The sequence below is a fragment of the Cygnus olor genome, chromosome 8 (genome assembly GCF_009769625.2).
Source record: "Cygnus olor isolate bCygOlo1 chromosome 8, bCygOlo1.pri.v2, whole genome shotgun sequence".
Lineage (NCBI taxonomy): Eukaryota > Metazoa > Chordata > Aves > Anseriformes > Anatidae > Cygnus > Cygnus olor.
The window spans coordinates 14745165-14759032 of record NC_049176.1 but is presented as its reverse complement, the minus strand read 5'-3'; positions in this window follow the sequence as shown (position 1 = coordinate 14759032).

The window sequence follows — 13868 nt, the reverse complement described above, 5'->3', positions numbered from 1 at the left end:
AAGTATTCCCTAGGAAATGTGCTAGTTCTGCGATGGTGCATATTTCAAGTGCACCTAGGTGACTCCACTTAAACTTCTTTCCAAAACAGGTCATGAAGTGAAATTATGGCTAAATGGCTAACTTTTTAGAAGCCAAGAACAGTCCTATTTACTGTAGGTTGTGTTTGAAGCCCATGTTACATTGCCAAGCTTTCAAGGACTCTCACATGAACCAGAAGACATACAAGTACATTAACAACCATTCGTTCTTTCTAAATCCAGCTGGTTAGCGGTTAGATGGTTCTAGACCATTAGAATCTCTTATGCCATGAAGAGCAGTACTGTTTAAACTTCTCAGGTGAAAATTTTGTACTGCTTTCAGTTGAATGTCCTGAGAACCCACTCTCCATGCAGATTAAATCTATATTTGTTAAAAGTACCTTGGATATGATTTTGTAAGTGTGTTTTGTCAAACTACATTTGCCTTTTTAGAGTACTTTGCAATTTGAGTTTTCCACAGATATAGATATCAAGCAGGTGATTGTTTCTATTAAGTCTTTAAAATAATGTCCAATGATTTTGTGTGAAAGGCCAGTGAGTCACTGGGAAAAGAATGAAACTTGGCAAACACTCACTTTCTTATGACAGAGCAGTATACAAGGAAATTCTACAAAGCTAGATGACAGCTAACACTACTGGTGGCATCATGCATATTCTTTAGTTAGGTATACAGTCAAGGTTCACTGTAGACTACAGTCTTAAATTAGTCATTTCCCTCTTTGGAAAATATTTCTAAAATGCAAACATACATTTGAGACACTGAATTTTAGAATGCAGCAGCAGATGGAGCAGTCATTTTTTGGTGCCATCGTTAATAAATCAAAGGGAGAGTGCTAGAGTGCTCACACACCAGATTTTTGAAGTTTAGTAAAACTGATCATGAAAAGGCATATAGTAGAGAATAATGAAAAGAGGGGCCTTTCCCTGGTTTCTCTTTTTGGATATGAAAATAAATTCTCATTATTCTCTCTTTCCCATTTATTCACTACGCATATAATAAGCTACTTTCTAAATTGTATTAGCATATGAATTTCAAAGAATACCTGACAATAAGATGGAATAGACTGCACATTGAAAAAAACAAATAGTTGACACCTTTTAGTGTTTTAAAAGTGACAATTTTATAAAAAAAAATGCTCAAATTAACAACAACAACAACAAAAACTTTCTTAGAATCATAGAAGCATAGAATCACAGAATCATCTAGGTTGGAAGAGACCTCCAAGATCACCTAGTCCAACCTCTGACCTAACACTAACAAAACCTCCACTAAACCATATCACTAAGTGCTACATCTAAACGTCTTTTAAATACCTCCACGGATGGTGACTCAACCACTTCCCTGGGCAGCCCATTCCAATGCCTAACAACCCTTTTGGTAAAGAAGTTCTTCCTAATATCCAACCTAAACCTCCCCTGGCGCAACTTTAGCCCATTCCCCCTCGTCCTGTCACCAGGCACGTGGGAGAATAGACCAATCCCCATCTCGCTACAGCCTTCTTTAAGGTACCTATAGAGTGCGATAAGGTCACCCCTGAGCCTCCTCTTCTGCAGGCTAAACAATCCCAGCTCCCTCAACTGCTCTTCGTAAGACTTGTTCTCCAGACCCCTCACAAGCTTCGTTGCCCTTCTCTGGACATGCTTGAGCACCTCGATATCCTTCCCGTAGTGAGGGGCCCAAAACTGAACACAGTACTCGAGGTGTGGCCTCACCACAGCTGAGTACAGGGGTACAATCACTTCCCTAGTCCTGCTAGCCACACTGTTTCTGATACAAGCCAAGATGCTGTTGGCCTTCTTGGCCACCTGAGCACACTGCTGGCTCATATTCAGCTGACTATTAACCCATACTCCCAGGTCCTTCTCTGCCAGGCAGCTTTCCAGCCACAATCATTCAGGTTGGAAAATCACTGGAATCATTTAGGTTGGAAAAGACCTCCAAAATCATTTAGTCCAACCTTTAACCTAGTACTGACAAGTCCACCACTAAACCATGCTACTTATTTCTACAGCTACACGTTTCTTGAAGACCTCCAGGGATAGTGACTCAAGCACTTCCTATATTCCAATGGTGCATAGCCCTTTCAGCAAAGAAATTTTCCTAATATCCTACCCTGGCACAACTTAAACCCATTACTTGTTGCTTGGGAGGAGAGACCGATCCCCATCTCACTATAGCCTCCTGTATGGAAATTGTAGAGCATGATAAGGTCTCCCCTAAGCCTCCTTTTCTCCAGCCTAAACAACCCCAGCTCCCTCAGCTGCTTTTCATAAGACTTGTTCTTAGACCCTTTGCCCTGCTGCCTTCCTTTGGACATGCTCCAGCACCTCCATGTCCTTCTTGTAGTGAGGGGCCCAAAACTGAACACAGTACATGATGTACTGTGATACTCACTAGAGCTGAGTACAGAGCGACAACCACTTCCCTAGTCCTGCTGGCCACACCATTTCTGATCCAAACCTGGATGTTGTTGGCCTGCTCATATTCAGCCAGTTATTGACCAATACCCCCAGGTCCCTTTCCAACAGGCAGCTTTCCAGCCACTCTTTCCCCAGCCTGTAGCATTGCATGGGGTTGTTGCACACCAAGGGCAGGACCCAGCACCTGGCCTTGCTGAACTTCATACAGTTGACAAAAGAGACTTGAAAGAGCAAGTTTTCACATTTGATGTTCACTATTCCTGTTACTCTAAGAAAACCAGCAACACTAGATGAACCAAGATCATCTGCTTAAACATCACAGAAAGACATCCTTAATTCTGAAGCATCACAAAACTTTCAGTATGTTAAACTGAAATATATTCTTCACATTTTACAGTCTGGAACATTGTGCTTTCCTCTAATACTTGAAAAAGGCTGTAATAACACTAAACAATACTCTAAATGTTATTTATCATCCTATGTCAGAGTAGATATATTGCTAGTGCTCCCATACTAGAATATCTGAGCTTATGCAGCAAAAAGTAAGGGAGAACATAATATATTTAGCAGTAGGGTTTTCTTCGTTGTGGAAAAGGATAATCTGCAGTAATTGCCTGTGTATGTAAAGAAGGCTTCCCTGAGCTAGCTGGCTATGTAATGACTGGTATAAAAAAATGTTTATGTACCTTTCTCTGAAACATCTGTTCAGCTACTGGTAGAATCAAGGTAATACATTAATTCAACTATAAGTTAATTTAATAGTGTTTTATTGCTGATTTTCATTAAAAGAAGTTTATAAATTTATCATTTATATATAGCTATGTATGTCATTTTAATGAAAAAAATGTTTTAAAGGAAGACTGCATTTTGTTCTAGATTGGTTTCCGTAACCTTAAGAAACATGATCTGGACTACCTGGAACTCTAGAATTTCTCCTATTACAATGTTGCCAATGAGCTCAGGTGTGCAAAAATACGTTTAAAATGTGCAGCAAGTACATGTTGATAAAAAAGCATTCTACAGCTGAGCTGATCCTGTCTGCCCAGTGTATTTGAGCGTAAAAGAAATCCTATGTGTTAAAAATTGAATTATCTCTAAGTAAATATTGCAATTGTTGAGATACCGTGAAAATATGATAATTAGCATGAGAAAACATTTCACCATCATGTGCAACACTTATCTGATCCCTATTTATTCATTAACAGTCTATATATTTAGAATAGCTTCACATTTGTCTTAGTCTCCAGGCTGGTGTATAACAACTACTTTGTCTAAAGGCTGCTCAAAAACATATATTGATATATATGTGCCTTGTGGTAAATGTGAGATGCTCAATAAATGAAGTCAGAGTCTGAAATCTTACTGCTTAACAAATAACAATGATAGAGCACATACCAATGTAAAGAGGCTTCTAAAGCAATTCAAAGTCTAGGACTGGGTCCATCCTGCCTAGAGATTGCAAAGGCAATTATAGTAGAAATAACTGGACATTCTCACCACAGCACTCTGAGTTCCAACTACGATTACACTACAATTGGACAATGCTACACAGAAATCATAGAATCATGCAATAGTTTGGGTTGGAAGGGACAATGTCTCTTGCCTGAGCCCCAGGGAAGCAGCAGACTTCCCTTTGGGTTGGGTCTGGATGGCAAATTAGGGCCTCTGTCCCCTATGAAGACAGGCCTCAGCCTGTGTTCATAGGAGAAGACCTCCAGCCCTTTCTCATCATCCTCTGGATTTGCTCCATGTCCTCTTCATGTTGGGAGTACCAGAGTTCCAGCTGAGGTCTGACAAGAGTGGAACAGAGGGACAGAATCACATCCCTCGATGTGCTGGCCATGCTGCTTTTCAAGCAGCGCAGCATACATCTGGCTTTCTGGGCTGCAATCGCACATTGCTGGCTCATGCTGAACTTCTCAAAAAACAACACCCTCAAGTCCTTCTTCTGAGGGCTGAACCCAGTCCCCTCGTTGAGCAGAAGGTATTCATGCCTGGGATCACTTTTACCCAAGTGCAGGACATTGCATTTAGACATAGAAGACATAGAATAATAGAATATCCTCAGTTGGAAGGGACCCACAAGGATCATCGAGTCCAACTCCTGGCACCATACAGGTCTACCCAAAAATTCAGACCATATGACTAAAAGCATAGTCCAAACACTTCTTAAACTCCAACAGACTTGATGCTGTGACTACATCCCTGGGGAGTCTGTTTCAGCATGCGACCACCCCTTTGGATGAAGAACCTCTTCCTGATATCCAGTCTGAACCTCCCCCATCACAAGTTGACTCCATTCTCTCAGGTCACTAAAGAGAGTAGATCGGCACCTCCCCCTCCTCTCCCCCTCGCGAGGAAGCTGTAGACCACGATGAGGTCTCCCCTCAGCCTCCTCTTTTCCAGGTTGAACAAACCATGAGACCTCAGCCACTCCTCATCTGTCTTCCCCTCCAGGCCCTTCACCATCTTTGTAGCCCTCCTCTGGACACTCTCCAACAGTTTAACATCCTTTTTATACTGTGGTGCCCAGAACTGCACACAGTACTCGAGGTGAGGCCGCACCAGCGCAGAGTAGAGCGGGACAATCACTTCCCTTGACCGACTAGCAATGTCGTGCTTCATCCACCCCAGGATACGGTTGGTCCTCCTGGCTGCCAGGGCACACTGCTGGCTCATTTTCAACTTACTGTCAACCACAACCCCCAGATCCCTCTCTGTCGGGCTGCTCTCCAGCATCTCGTCCCCCAGTCTGTACGTATAGCCAGGGTTGCCCCGTCCCAGGTGCAGGACCCGGCACTTGCTCTTGTTAAACTTCATGTGGATGGTGATAGCCCAGCTCTCCAATCTGTCCAGATCTTTCTGCAAGGCCTTTCCACCCTCAACAGAGTCAACAGCTTCTCCAAGTTTAGTGTCATTGGCAAATTTGCTCAAAACACCTTCTAGTCCTACATCCAAATTGTTTATAAAAACATTGAAGAGGACTGGCCCTCAGATGGAGCCCTGGAGGACCCCACTGGTGACTGGCCACCAGCCTGATGTAACCCCATTTACCATAACCCTTTGAGCCCTACCTGGCAGCTAATTGTTCACCTATCATATGATTTTTTTTATCTAGCTGTATGCTGGACATTTTGTCCAATAGGATCCTATGGGAAGCTGTTGAAAGCTTTACTGAAATCCAAAAAGATTACATCAGCTGGTTTCCCTTGGTAAACTAGATGGTGGTCTTGTCATAAAAGGAAATCAAGTTAGTCAAACAGGACCTACCCCTCGTGAACCCATGTTGGCTGGGACCAATGACTGCATTGTCCCCCAGGTGCGCTTCAATAACTCCCAGGATAATCTTCTCCATAATTTTATCAGGCACTGACGTGAGACTGACAGGCCTGTAGTTACCAGGGGTCTTCTTTCTTGCCCTTCTTGAAAATTGGTACAACATTTACCAGCTTCCAGTCTACTGTGACCTCTCCAGATTCCCAAGACTGTTGAAAAATAATTGAGAGAGGTCCAGCAATAACATCAGCCAGCTTTCTGAGCACCCTGGAATGAATCCCATCCGCACCCATGGACTTGTATGGATCCAGGCGGAGAAGCACATCCTGCACATGTTCAGGGTTGGTTGGGAGTTTTTCATTCCCACCGTCATGGTCCTCCAGCTCAGGGCACCCTGGGTCCCGAAGCCCATCATCGGCGTTGAAGACAGAGGCTGTGCTTTGTCTATGTCCTTGTTTGTGAAGTGACCATCCCCATCAAATAGCAGATCTATATTTTCTCTGGTCTTCCTTTTTCTGTTCACATATTTAAAAAAGCCCTTTTTATTGTCTCCTACAGAACTGGCCAGCTTCAGCTCTAATTGAGCTCTGGCTGCACGAATTTTCTCCCTACAAAGGTGAACAGCATCCCTGTAGTCCTTCCATGTTGCCTGACTCTGCTTCCAGCAGCCATACACTTTCTTTTTGTCCCTAAGCTACAGCAGAAGATCCTTGGTCAGCCAAGATGGCCTTCTGCTCTGCCTGCTTGACTTCTGATATTTTGGAATTGTCTGATCCTGTGCTTTTAGGAGGCAGTGCTTAAAGGCTGACCAGCACTGATGGACGCCAATGCCTTCAAAAGCAGTTTCCCAAGGGACCTTGCTAACTAGTTCCCTGAGCAGCCTAAAGTCTGCTCTCCCCATATCCAGGGTTGAAGTTTCAGTGGCAGTTTTCCTCCTGTCACCAAAAATTTTAAACTCAACCGCCTCATGATCACTATGACCAAGACGGCCGCTGATTGCCATGTTCCCCTCAAGACCCTCCCTGTTCTCAAGCAACAGATCTAGGAGGGCACCTTTCCTAGTTGGCTCCCTTAGCACCTGCACCAAGAAGTTATCATGACTTAAGATGATCATGACTTTATGCTTTAAGAACCTCCTGGACCTGCTTGTGTTGGCTGTGTGATATTCCCGGTTAACATCTGGCAAGTTGAAGTCCCCCATGAGGACAAGGGCAGTTGATCTTGAGGTATCTCTTAGTTCCTCAAAGAATAATTCATCGGTGTCATCATACTGGCCAGATGGGGCCCTCAGCAGAAGAAGGACGTGGAAGTATTAGAACGAGTCCAGAGGAGGGCCATGGAGATGATCCAGGGGCTGCAGCACCTCTCCTGCAAAGCCAGGCTGAGGGAGTTGAGGTTGTTCAGCCTGGAGAAGGGAAGGCTCCATGGAGACCTTACTGCATCCTTCCAGTATCTAAAGGGGGCCTACAAGAAAATTTGAGAAGGACTTATTATCAGGGAGCATAGTGATAAGACAAGGAGTAACAGCTTTAAACTAAAAGAGGATAGATTTAGATTAGATGTAAGGAAGCAATTCTTTAGTCAGAGGGTGCTGAGGCAATGGTACAGTCTGCCCGGAGAAGTTGTGGATGCCCCATCCCTGGAAGTGTACAAGGCCAGGCGGAATGGGGCTTTGGGCAACCTGATGTGGGAGGTGTCCCTGCCCATGGCAGGGAAGTTGAAACTAGATCATCCTTAAGTTTCCTGCCAAACCAAACTATTCTATGATTCTGTGATTTGTGTGGGAGGGCAGTGCAGTTTAACCCCTGTCATGGTTTGCTGCTTTCCAGACCTGTTATTCTTAAAAATACAGTGCCTGTTCTTAGGGCTGGATGGGATTTCTAATTAGAGCAGTCTGGGGATCTGTACTTGCTATAGATTTGGTATCTCTAATTATTGCAGTGCCAGGATCTCTAGGTACTGTAGGATTTATGTGGTCATGCCACCATATCTCAAGAAATATTCTTCTTCACAGTGACTTTAAAATATGTGTTATTGCATCCAAAGAAGGTAAAACAGGATTCAGTATGGCTCTGGCTTTGTGACAAATCATCCTCTGCTAGCATCAAGCTAATAGAATAACATTTTTTCTCTTCAAGAGGTTTGAGACAGAGGGTAATCTTAGGTTTAAAAATAAGGTTATATTTTTGTTACAAGATTTACTATATTATTATACTATTTAACCACACTAGCTGAATAGAAGTAAAATTGTTACTAAAACAGTTTTGGCTTTGTGTTTTTATTACTTTTGTCCTTTTTCTTCTGACAGGAAACCCTGGAGATTTTTACTTCAAATGTTATTTGAAGTGATGTATCAAAGTGACCATATATATTTGTATCCAGACAATTGTACACGGTGAATAGTCAGGTATAGTGGTTTAACCCGGCTGGCAGCTCAGCACCACACAGCCATTCGCCCACCCTCTCCCCCCACCTCCTCTCTGGGATGGGGGAGAGAATTGAAAAAAATAAATAAATAAAATGAAAGCCTGTAGGCTGAGATAGAGACAGTTTATTAGGATAGAAAAGAAACGAAGATAATAATAATAATAATAATAATAATAATAATAATGATAACAATACTACTACTACTAATGTGTACAAGCAAGTGATGCACAGCGCAATTGCTCACCACCCGCTGACTGATGCCCAGTCTATCCCTGAGCAGCCGGTCCCCCCACCCGGCTGGCCCCCCCATATTAATTGTTCAGCATGACGCCATATGGTATGGAATACCCCTTTGGCCAGTTTGGGTCAGCTGTCCTGGGTCTGTCCCCTCCCAGCTCCCGCTGCACCCCCAGCCTGCCTGCTGGCAGGACAGAGCGAGAAGCTGAAAAGTCCTTGGCTTAGTGTAAGCGCTGCTCTGCAACAATTAAAACATCAGTGTGTTATCAACACTCTTTTCATCCTAATCCAAATCATAGCACCCTACAAGCTACTAGGAGGAAAATTAACTCTGCCCTAGCCAAAACCAGGACATCAGGCAAAGCTCGGAGTAAAGGGCATTTTGCAAGAAAGCCAGTAGCCATTTAAAGACCAAGCTGAACAGTGGAATTGTGGGGTGTCACAGCTCTGTGAACACAGAGATGTCTGAAGGTGCGGGAGGTGCAGGGAAACACTGATGAATGGCCATGGTATGTAAAACATCACTCCTCCACTCATGGGAGGAGAAATGGTGTGGGATGGCAGCCACAATGACCATAAGACATGTTTTGCTGATCAGAAGATCTGGCATTTGGTGTTTTCTCTTATCCTCACAGAGATCTAAATAAAGGGTATAAATATGTTAGCTTATATATTATATTACAAAAATATATACAAAAGGAAAAGAAAAATGGTCTTTTGTCACACTATCTCAATGGACATTTTAATTTTGTGCTCTTCAGAGTGACATAGAATCGTACAATGGCTTGGGTTGGAAGGGGTCTCAAAGATCATATAGTTCCAACCCCCCTGCCATAGGCAGGGACACCACCCAGTAGATCGGATTGCTTAGGGCCTCGTCTAACCTGGTCTTGAACACCTCCAGGGATGGGGCATCCACAACTTCTATGGGCAGCCTGTGCCAGTGCCTCACCACCCTCTGAGTGAAGAATTTCTTCCTAACCTCTAATCTAAATCTGCCCTCTTTTAGTTTAAAGCCATTACCCCTTGTCCTATTGTCATCTGCCCAAGCAAAAAGTCGATCTCCATCTTTTTTATGTCTCCTTTAGGTATTGAAAAGATGCAATGAGGTCTCTCCAGAGTCTTCTCCAGGCTGAACAGCCTCAGCTCTCTCAGCCTTTCTTCCTAAGAGAGGAGCTCCAGCCTCTGAGCATCCACATGGCCTCCTCTGGACCCACTCTAACTGCCCCACATCCTTCTTGTGCTGGGGGCCCCAGACCTGGATGCAGGACTCCAGGTAGGGCCTCACAAGGGCAGAGCAGAGTGGGACAGTCACCTTCCTTGACCTGCTGGTCACACCTCTGTTGGTGCAGCCCAGGATGCAGTTGCCCTTCTGGGCTGCAAGCGCGTGCTGCTGGCTCACATCAAGCTTTGACATGTAAACCCTGTACACCACTGGGTAGAAAAGCAGAGCAATGCTTTACCTGTTATCTCTGTTTTATAATTCAGTGTCCTATATATTTTTCTTGACTTATACAGATGAAATTCTTATTTGAAATAGCAATATTAATTACCGCACAGATTTTAATGTTTCTTTGAAATAGAAGGCAAGAATATCATCATAATTAGTGTAATCTTACAAAAACAGGGGAAATGCAAATAAGAAAAAGAATAAGTTTTAGAGCACTGAAAGCTGTTACACGTTTTATACGTGTATCTGCTTTATGCGCTTTGGAAAAGACGCTTGCATGTATCTTTTATAACATCTTTTCCTTCACTGTTTTTAGTATTTATTTCTGAATTCAGAAATATGAAATGATAAATTCTTGTAAGGATTATACAGTGGAGAAAATCCTATTTTATAAATGGCCTCACAAAGTATTGTGAGTTTTGTAATGTTCTTTTCTTCACATTTGATCTAAGCATGAAAAGAATACATTTCTCCACAGGGAAAAAACAAAATGATCAAGCCTTTTCACTTAGACAAAGTTAAAATTCTGATTTTAAATGCTAATGATATAAATGCTAACGATAACAAAGAGGTTCAAAGCCAAAATAGCTTTCACAGGAAAAAAAATAACAAACACAAGTCATATGAGGCACCATTCAACTTTGTCAAATCTTATTTTTTTAGTCCTTTATTACTTCTAAAATTAAGGTTTGATAATGAAATCTTGGGGGGGAGGGGGGGGGGGGGAAGAGGGGGGAAGGGGGAGAGAGAGTAAACTCAGCTTCACAGCTAATACTTACAAAGCAGCTGATCTCTAATGGCCAGTGTAGGCACCAAAACTTATAGGCAACCTGAACAAAGCAACTTGCTGAGGTTTGTATGTGAAAGCTTCCTTACTAGCTTTTTTTTTTTTTTTTTTTAAATGAAGGTTATTCCTCTTTTGTCTTGTACTATATTCTAATTATCATGTGCCATTTCCATCTGCCAAAATCCCTCCAGCTGTTTGATTTCACATTGCACCCAGAGCCATGCCTATAAGATAAATTATTTGCCTGCCCTTTACAGATTCAAAAGACTCCTCTCCCCCAGTCTCTGGTTTTCTACTCACCGTCCTACAGAAAATATAACCTCCATCACTAAGGTGGAATACAAATGAACAATTAGGCAAAGCCATATACTTTTAGCATTGGTGTTCTACCATCTGATTTTCTAATGGGGCTTTGACTCGATGATATATATGCCTTTACCCTGTATGGAGCAGAATTTTAAACTGAGTTGTAACAACTGGGAACAATATGAGATCAGAAAGTAAATGACAGAAAGAACTACATGCCACTACCTGAAAGGCCATTAACGTCAGTCAGAAAAAGAAAGGTTATTTAATGCCAGAGGAATTGATACTGTACTTAGGCCAGGCCGAAAGCTCATCCCACTGGTGACATAACCTACGCCATGAATTAATTTATAAATCATCTTTAAAGTTGGAAAATTTCACCAATTACTTTTTGCAGCTGGGAACCAGCAAACACTCTCAGTTGAGAGGTTGCATAGGAAGAGAAAAGTTGGATAAACTGTTGGGTTTAATTTTTGTTTTTCTGATATACCATATAAAAACACATTTTAATGTATTTTGGCTTTTTGGTGCTTCCTGAGTTATCATAGACGCTACTATGAATAAATCTTGGTGCATCTCCTTGCAGCCATCGCACAACATGATCTCATATGCCTGCAGCAATCCTATCACTGTCAAGATGATCAGAAGCTAATACTGCAAAATTTTCACCCTAATTCTCACTGTTAGGCATGCTCATGTACAGTGCAAAGCATGGTGTAAAGTTAAAAAATATTACATTTGAAAACAAGGCTGTGTTACACAAGCAATACCTGATTGGAAACATCAGACAGTATTTCACACCTGAAAAGTGCTCCTGTTGTGTACTCAGCACTAATAATAAAACTTCATTAGTACTCATACAGAATATCAATACTTTAAAAGTGAAATATGCTGTCTGATGCTGGTGTAACTGAATTTGTACTGGAGCCATCTACCAACCCAGCAGTGTCAGGGAGTCACAGTTCTTCACACCTCTGACTAGTTGAACCCATGCCAAAGAAATTCTGCCTTGTAGCTGCAGAAAGCTCAGGTTTCTGAGATGCAGGCTCAGAAAAAAAGAGAAATGTGATAGTTGCTGAAGAGCTATCATGACTAAAATGCATATTGGGTAGCCAGCACGTAGAAGAAGAAAAGGGAGAAGATGAGTCAACATCAAAGGAAATGATGTTAATATTTAAATCTCATCTGAAGACTACTGAAGGCAATAGGTGTTTGCCCCCATCATAGCCTGGGTACATCAATATAAATCATACTTGGCTGAAATTACTTGTGTTTGTATCATGCTTTAATGTGTGCTAGTGGAAACTATCAAATCTCCGATGCCGTCTTTTCCTTCCTTTTTATGCCCACCTGGGAAATATGGAGGATGTAAAACTCTGTTAAGATAACTTTCCTTGGAAGAAATATTTTTATTATCCCTCTATTTCTTAATACCCAGCACAAATGTTGAGGAAAACTAGGTTCCACATAAAGAAACTAATTTGCCTCTTCATCGTTATATTCACAGGGATTGCATCTCAGCAGTCAGAGAGAAGGAAGGGAATATTAAAATCTTTAGATAACTGTTGACAATTATGTGAGTCTGGAAATATTGCCTATAAAGGGAGGAGGTCTCTCATGTTGCAATGTTTGTGACTGTCCAAATAGCAATAAGCAGGTCTAATGGCTGAGTCTAGATTCCCTTATCAGTAAGCACACGATCAAAATTCAGCAGAAAGCCACTGTAGCATATTAGATACTACTAGTCTCAATTAAGAACAATTAGCAGTGCCACTGTGCATATGAGTGAGACAGATTATTATGGCACTGGAGACAAAACAGATTCAGTACAGGAAATAGAATATGGCTTTAACATCCTTAAGGGTTGTTTATGGCAATTCAGAAATGTTTTACACTGTGTTTATCTGAAATTTATGATGTTCTGGAGTATAAACTGATACTTTCCAAAAAGAAAAAAGAAGTAGCAAGAGAAAAGGAGAACTATACCATTAAACACAGCCAATAATCTTTCTGCTTAATTAGGTTATTACAAAATCTACCTTCCCCAAAAATAGATGAGTGCTTGCAGCTATCAAAGCTAAAACACAGCTGTCTTTCTGTTGCTCATTCGTACATAATAGAGAGCCACAGAAAATTACTTTGATAGAGAATTAAAACCTGAAGCTATTTAAAAGCATTTTCTTTTAGCAGTGGGAACTTTGAAATCAGTAATTTTACTGTGGCAGGTTTAGATAAGGGTTTGGATTCAGATGAGGATTAGAAAAAATTAAGATGCAAGTTGAGAATTTCTTACTATCTGTTCTTGGGGTTGTTTACAGGAAGGGGACTGGTGATGCCAGTACCCAGGATCAATTAAGATAATAGTTGGAAAAAAGCGTTTTCTCTGGCTCAAATCTATTTTGAGTTACTGCAAAGATATGAGTCATGGTCAAGAAAAGTAAAGGATCAAGGACCAAGTTTACTTCAGTATGTTGATAATTTGAAGGCTGTGGAAGAGATTGGCTATTATGTGGACCTGAAACTGAATAGATAATTTAAGAGAAGGAAATGTCTCTTCCATATCTGTGTTCTGGGTGGACATCAGATTAGGGTTGGGTTTGAGGTTAGTTATGTCAGGTAATATAACAAAACGTTTAAGAGGTAAAACTTCAGTAGTATGTTCAAAGGGCTACAGCTTTTGGGTCAGTGTCATCTGACTCTGAGGATGGATAAAATTTTACACTGAAGGATGATAGCCCTGAATCAGATTTACTTAAGGAAACTCAAATTATCTTTATTCCCTGATGCATATTGTTGCATTTGAAGGGTCAGTTAAAAAGTCAGAATGCAGTTTATCCAAAGAAGAGCACTTTGCTTATGGAGATGGGATGTGTAAAGGGGATTCATCATCAGTTCACAGCTGTGATGTTCACAGCTACACTTAAA